The sequence below is a fragment of the Balaenoptera ricei genome, chromosome 10 (assembly GCF_028023285.1).
Source record: "Balaenoptera ricei isolate mBalRic1 chromosome 10, mBalRic1.hap2, whole genome shotgun sequence".
Lineage (NCBI taxonomy): Eukaryota > Metazoa > Chordata > Mammalia > Artiodactyla > Balaenopteridae > Balaenoptera > Balaenoptera ricei.
Window position 1 is genome coordinate 93,198,599 of NC_082648.1, and position 7,699 is coordinate 93,206,297.

Here is a 7,699-nt window from a genome sequence, read left to right on the forward strand (position 1 = left end):
GTTCTACTCCAAAGGCCATGCTTTTCCTGCTTCACTGTATTATTTTTCTCTAGGGTATTTTTATATCAGAAGAGTGAAAATAAAACAACTAATCTGGAAATTTTATTGTAAGAAGTTATCTACTTTGCAAAACTCAGATGTGAATGTGTGTTTACACACAACTTCCCTTTTTCCTAAGACTTTCTCTGGCAGGTCAAAATCACCTTGAAAATTTCCTTCTATCTTGTACCTACCTGTAGTGATATAGGAACGGTTTATTAATAAAAGCAGCAAACCTTGACTAACTATTTAAGCGTGCTAGGCACTATACCTAGTGCATAATCTCCTTTAGTCCCAACTCAACCCTATGAGGAAGGAACTATAGGTGCCCTATGTTACAGATAGTGGAATTAAGCATTAGAACAGTGACTTACCCAAGGTCACACAGCAGTTAGTGACTGATTAATTTTTGTTCATTTTTTGAACCCTAGTCTAACTCCAGAGCCCATTTTCATAATTGCTTCAACATTTTCCTTTCCTTTGAGCTAGAACTGGTTTTCCTAGCCAGCAAGTGGTGCCGAACGTCAAAAGTTTAAAAAAAATTACAGGAGGAAAATTGAAAATCCTCTTCATTAATATATTTCTCCTGCAAATGAAGAAATTAACATTATTCAATTTTTATCAGCAGAACACCTTGATTCAGAGTATAAAACGTAAGTGTTTCACTGTAGTGAGATTTGAAAACTGTTGGGCTGGACGGACCCACATTTAGTGTAGAACTCTCAAGTAGACTCATCTCCCCAGGGGACAGATTTCTTTATGTTCTCAAACATGGTGTCAGGGCAGGTACCACTCATGATGGGGTAGGACCATAATGCTTGCACGGTGCCTGGAAGAACGCTCAGCACCAAATGTGCATGAACACGTGGTAATACGCCAAGTAAAACAACAATCACTGTGTCTAGTAGAACTCATTTATATCACAAGGCTATGCAGATAGTGTTCTGATTTCAAGACTTAGGATAATCACGTCTCTGTCATCTAAAAAATAACCACTGGCTCTGAAATTCCACCATCAAAGCTTTATTCCTTTCTCTTTAGACTTTGACGCTACCTAAAATACAACCGCTGCTGGTGAGTTGTCAGTCATGTATACCTCAGAGAACCTGAAGAATTTCAGACTGGTCTTTAATGGAAGGGAGGGGGAGGGAGGGTCACAGGAGCAGAATGTTAGAGCTGGGAGGGCCTTTGGGAGCATCATCTCATCCTCTCATCATCTGCAGATGGGGAAACTGGGCCACAGAGCGAGTTAGTGAGTCACTCTTTCTTCTTTAACATTTGTCCCACTCCCCTTTATGGGTGGGGACGCATGTGTGTGTATGCATGTGCTTACCTGTTATCTGCATTAGCTGTTATCTGCATTGGGGAGTGTTCCAATCACTAACACTGCATAACAAGCCACCCCACACTGAGTGGTGTAAAATGTGGCTGTGTCGTTCAGCTCACAGATTATGTGGGTCAGGAATTCAGGCAGGGAGCGAAGGGGATGGCTTGTCTTGGGGAGACTCAGATGGCTGGTGGGGACTCAGACACCCGGGAGCTGGGATCATCTGGAGGTCCGGTCTGGTACAACTCATCCAGAGCACCCAGGTGTGGCGTGGCCCTCTCACAGCGTGGCGCCTGGTCACAAGCAGGTCAGGAGATGAGCTCAAGTTTCAAAGGGAGGGGACTTCCCTGGTGGCGCAGTGGTTAAGAATCCGCCTGCCAATGCAGGGGACATGGGTTCAAGCCCTGGTCCGGGAAGATCCCACATGCCGCAGAGCAACTAAGCCTGCGAGCCACAACTACAGAACCCACGTGCCACAACTACTGAAGCCTGCATGCCTAGAGCCTGTGCTCCGCAACAAGAGAAGCCACCGCAATAAGAAGTCCGCGCACCGCAACGAAGAGTAGCCCCCGCTCGCCTCAGCTAGAGAAAGCCAGCACGCAGCAACGAAGACCCAACGCAGCCAAAAATAAAAATAAATTAATCAATTAAAAAAAAAAGTTTCAAAGGGAGGTAATTAGATCCCACATGTCGGTGGGGGAGAGTCTAGGTCACCTTGTAGAAGAGCATGTGTGGGGACTTCCCTGGTGGCGCAGTGGTTAAGAATCCTCTTGCCAGTGCAGGGGACATGGGTTCGAGCCCTCATCCGGGAAGATCCCACATGCCGTGGAGCAACTAAGCCCATGTGCCACAACTACTGAGCCCAACTGCCACAACTACTGAAGCCCACGCACCTAGAGCCCGTGCTCCGCAACAAGAGAAGCCACTGCAATGAGAAGACCGTGCACCGCAATGAAGAGTAGCCCCCGCTCGCCGCAACTAGAGAAAGCCCGTACGCAGCAAAGGAGACCCAACACAGCCATAAATAAATAAATAAATTTATTTAAAAAAAAAAAAAAAAAAAAAAAAAAAAGAAGAGCATGTGTGATGGGAGAGGTTGTTGCCGCCATCCGTGGCAAATACAGTCTGCCCTGGGGGGAAAGCAGCAATCTGTAGCTCTGCCACCAAACCTTTAAAATGTCTTTCTTTCCATTCCTGAGGCCTCTCACTCCCTCTCTAGGCACTTTTGGGTCCATTTTATAGATGAGGAATCTAAGGTTCCGAGAGAGTCAGCAATGTGTTCAAGTTCAAGGCCAAGATTTATGTCCAGCTCTGATTTCTATATCTGTGCTCTGTATTCCTCTGCCTCCCACCTCCCACGGATGCCAACTCCATTTCCAATAACAGTGACCTTGGTTGGATGAACAGTGAGATAAGTATTGGGTCCAGTTGTCCTGACCTGAGGCAGAACTCTTGCAAGGAAGTTACTGAGCAAACCTGACACCTCCTAGGGATACTGAAAATGTAGTGTAGTCAAAAAGACTGGTAAATGCCTACTATAATTTGTCAAACATTTATACCTCCCCTTAGTTACCTTCTTGCTCTAAATAAGTAGTGTTGTTCTGAGGTACTGAAAGAAATGTTTTTACAGTGGAAATATCAATTTGTTTCCATAATAGAAAATTGACTATGTTATTGATCAATATGTCCCATCTGCCAAGTCTTCCTAATTATAGATTTGAAAGGTACACCCAGTAGCATAGTAACTGTCAAACAATTATTGATGGGAAGCTGTTGTTATATGTCTTGATATGGATTCCTCTAAAGACAGACTGACATAGAATGAGACAGCGAATTAAATATGTTTCATTTACTGAGTAAAATGTTTTTTTGTCTGATTCTGTCTCCTAAGAGTTGATTAACAAAATAATCCTATGAATTTGTTGACTCCTCAAGAGACATTAGACCTCACCCAGGGCCAGCCCTGAACCATGTTTACGAAATTGATATCTCACAGCCCAGATAATGCTCTTTTAATTTAAAAAATTTGATTAGTTTATGGAGCTCTTTATTTTTGTTATCTGGTCAGAGATTCTTATAATCCCCAGTCCATTTCACTTTATGAACAATAATTTTCTCACTTACATGTCAACATCTCCAATAAATACCATCCAATATTATCCAAACAGATTGTTACATGAGCTTTTTTTTTTTTTTAGCATTTTGCACATTTTATATGCAATAAAGGATCTCAGAGATGATTCCTTATCTTGATTTCCCCTCTAATTTGGCAGGGATGAAAGCTTTAGCCTGTCACAGGCCAAGACTGTGTCAAACAGGATGAACTTCTGATGAATACACACTACTGAGACTGATAAACTCTAATTACACTATAGGCCTCTTCTGAAATGGGCACTTCCAATTCCATACACCACAAATATGGGCCCAGAATCAAGGATGAATTCTGAACCGATGTTTTTATTGCATTTCAGGTAACGGAGAAGTTGCATTGGAGAGAGAAAGGAGGATGCCTCTGTATAGCGATGTGCCTAATATAAATGTTAGGGGTGAGGGTGGGGAACCCAATTCCCTCTGAGCACCTCATGTGTGAAGCACCTAAATTTGTAACATCAAAATATTGTCTTTTCCCTTCAACGCTCAGCATTCTTGCGCCCGTTGAGTCTGAAGTTTTTTGTCTTTCGTCAACTCTGGAAATATCTTCTCGTTCATTTTTAAATTCCCTATATTTCCTCCATTCTCTAGAATTCCTGTTTGAAGATGTTTGGTCTTTTCAAGTTATTTTCTGTGTCTTAATCTTCTTTCTTATTTTCTGCCTTTTTATTCCTTTCCAGAGCATTCTGGGAGAATTCCTAGGCTCCACCTACCATATTCCCACACTGTTCCCCATGTGTGTCCATCCTGCGTGTCAGACTATCCAATTTGTTTTGAGTTTTAGGATGTTATCCATGATGGCTCTATCTCTTAAGAGCCTATTTCTATTTCATGGATATCTTCCCTTGTCACTGCGAAAATATTTACTTTTCTTTTAAAATGTTTTTCCTTTTTTTTTTTTTTTTTGCCTTCTGATATTTCCTTGGGCATTAGTTCTTCCATTTGTTGAGCTTGGTGTTTCTGTCTTACATTGGTTTCCTAGAGCTGCTGTAATGAATGGCCGAATGGCCATAAAACAACAGAGAGGTGTTCTCTCACAGTTCCAGAGGTTAGGTAGCTGAAATCAAGGTGTTGGCAGGGCCATTCTCCCTCTGAAAGCTCTAGAAAAGAATCAGTCCTTTCTTTTCTCCTTCCTCCCTCCCTCCTACCCTCCCTCCCTCCCTTCCTTCCATCCCTCCCTCCCTCCTTCCTTCTCTCTCTCTCTCTTTCTATTGTGGTTAAAAAAATAGTAGCAAACATAACATGAAATCTACCCTCTTAACAAAATTTTAGGTGTACAGCACAGTATCATTAACTATATGCAAATTATGGTACAGCAGAACTGGAGATATTTTTCATCTTGCATAATGGAAACTATACGTATTGAACAATTTCGCCTTCCCCCTGCTTCTGTCAACCACCATTCTACTCTCTGCTTCTGTGGGTTTGACTGCTTTAGATACCTCCTGTAAGTGGAATCAGGCAGTATTTGTCCTTCTGTGACTGACTGGCTTATTTTACTTATCGTAATGTCTTCAAGGTTCATCCGTGTTACAGCATATGACAAGATTTCCTTCTCCTTTAAGGCTGGTGACATATACATCTCTCAGGGTGTTGCTTTTCCTCAGGTGTTCAGTGATTTTAGGTTATATGCCTGTCTTTGCTCTTCAGATTCCCTACCTTCCTGTCTGTGGCTTCTCTTTTTGTTACCACCTGTCTCTAACAGTTATGAGGAAACAATAGGACATAATCCAAGGATGGCCTTTCAGTAATTTTTTCTCTTAATGTATGGGGGCTCCTCATTCTTTCTTGGTGTTACCAAGCATCTTTGGGCACTATTTAGGTTCTTTAACCAAAACACCTACACTCATAACTCCAGCCTGGATGGGAGGGTGGGACAGGAACCTCCTTGCCCACTGCTTGGCATAAGAAGCTGTAAGACACAGAAGAGGCTAAGGGCTTGGATGCTTAAAATATGGGCTCCCCAGCCAATCACGTTGATGTTTGCTTCAGAGCCTTTTCATGCATTGTCTCTAATCTTGGAGCAACCCCAGAACCTGGGAAACCCCTGCAGGTGTTTCAGGTCATGTTTTCCCTCTATCGATGGTCTGATACAATTTGCCTTCAGTCTCTCAGATATTCCTCTGATCCATTTGTCCTTTATTGATTTTCCTCCCTGCTACAGATGTGCTCTTTCAAATATATTTTACCAGTTACAGGGTTTGGGGATGAGAGCAGGATGTAGGGCCACGTAGTTGGTCTTTGCTCTTGTTCCAATTTTCTAAAACACTACCTAAATGTAAAAGCAAAGTGCCTGGTGGGTAGGCAGAAAGGGTAATGGGGAATCAAAAAAAAAAAGTAATGGCTTCCTTGTCAGTCTCTTCCCCAGACTCTCCTCTCTGCAGGCTGGACCCAGTCCTTTAATTTGGGAACTTGGAGAGTATAGGAATTAAGAGCAAGAACATGGAATCGGATGGAACAGAGTTCAAACCCAAGTTCTGCTCCTTAGTGATGGTAAGATCTTGAACATCTTACTGAACCTCTCTGGCCCTTATTTATTTATTTCTTTTTAAATTTCAAAATGCAGAGGATAATAGTACTTGCTTCCTAGGGATATTATAAATGTTAACTGAGATAATCTGTGCAATTATCTCATGCACACAGTAGGTGTTTGATAAACTGAAACATTACCTTTTACAACGCAACCTTCAGTGGTCTCTCTGACTGTATGGGCTGGCTTTGCTCTGGCCTTGAGCCAACCTTCCCATAAAGGTGGACCCTTCACTGATTCTCACATTGGATTCAATTGTATCGTGGTTTTTGCAGGTTTGGTAATTTTTTTGTGAGGAGGTAGTGGAGAGGGTATAATAGTCGCTGCAAACAACTTAGAAAATCTCCTATGGATTAACCCAGGATGTGTGCTGATGAGGGTGAGCTAGAGAACCCATGTCTGCTCACAAACTGAGTAGATACAGGCACGGATTTTCATGACCACACAGAAGCTGCGCCCTTGGTACATGTAGGTTCATGCCACTTAACTCTTGTTCATCCCTCCTCTGGAGGCTAGGGTGAATCTTGCCTGTCCTTTACTAATACAGGACCTTCTATGATCCATCATAGCTCTGGCTTTGAACTGCCATCCATTACTCATTGGGCTGGGCCTTCTCAGCTACTGAGACTGCTTCAATCACCCTTATGGGACCTATGGATTCTTTAACATTTTGTACCATGCTGTCCAGCTGCTTTTTCTTAGGGCCTCTGTTTCTGTATCTGTAAAATGGGTATAATTGCAGTAATGATCTATCCCACAGGGCTGTTGTGAAGTGTAAATGAAATAACATGAGCTAGACTGGATGTTCCACGAGGGCTGGGACCACATCTGACTTGTTTCACACTGGACTCGTCCCACTGTAGCTACGCTACAAATACTCGACAAAGGAATGAATAAATATATAAAGCAGTAAGGATGGTGGCTGTATTCGTTTGCTAGGGCTGCCCTGACAAATGACCAGACACTGGGTGGCTTAAGCAACAGAAGCTTATTTCCTCATGGTTCTGACAGCTGGAAGTCTTAGATCAAGATGTTGACAGGATTGCTTTCTTCTGAAGTCCTCTCTCGTTGGCTTGTAGATGGCTATCTTCCTGTGTCTTCAAATGGTCTTCCCTTTGTGTATGTTTGTGCCCTAATCTCCTCTTTTTATAAGAACACCAGTCGTATTGGATTAGGCCCACCCTAATGACCTCATTTTATCTCAATTACCTCTTTAAAGGCTCTATTTCCAAATACAGTCACATTCTGAGGTCCTGGGGGTTAGGGCTTCAACATATGAGTTTTGGGGGAATATAATTTGGCTCAAAACAGTGTCTGACAATTAGTATTTGTTCAATAAAAATTAGTTCCTTCCCCTTTTATATCTACTGCTCCCTCGTCATCTTCTCCTTCCTCTCCCCAACCCCCCTCCCCCCTCCCCCCCAGTAATAACTAGCATCATGGTAAGAATATGATGAGTTCTAAGTAAATTCTTATAAATATATTAACCAGACCAAGTGTGAAATACCTTCATAAAATAAAAAAGAAGCTAGTGTTTCACAACACACATGTAAAAGAACTGATTTAAATATAAAGCCATCTTTATCGTATTTTGTATCTCTAACATTCCTTTAAGAACTAAGGAAATTAAAATTTATATCAAGTAGCTTCTA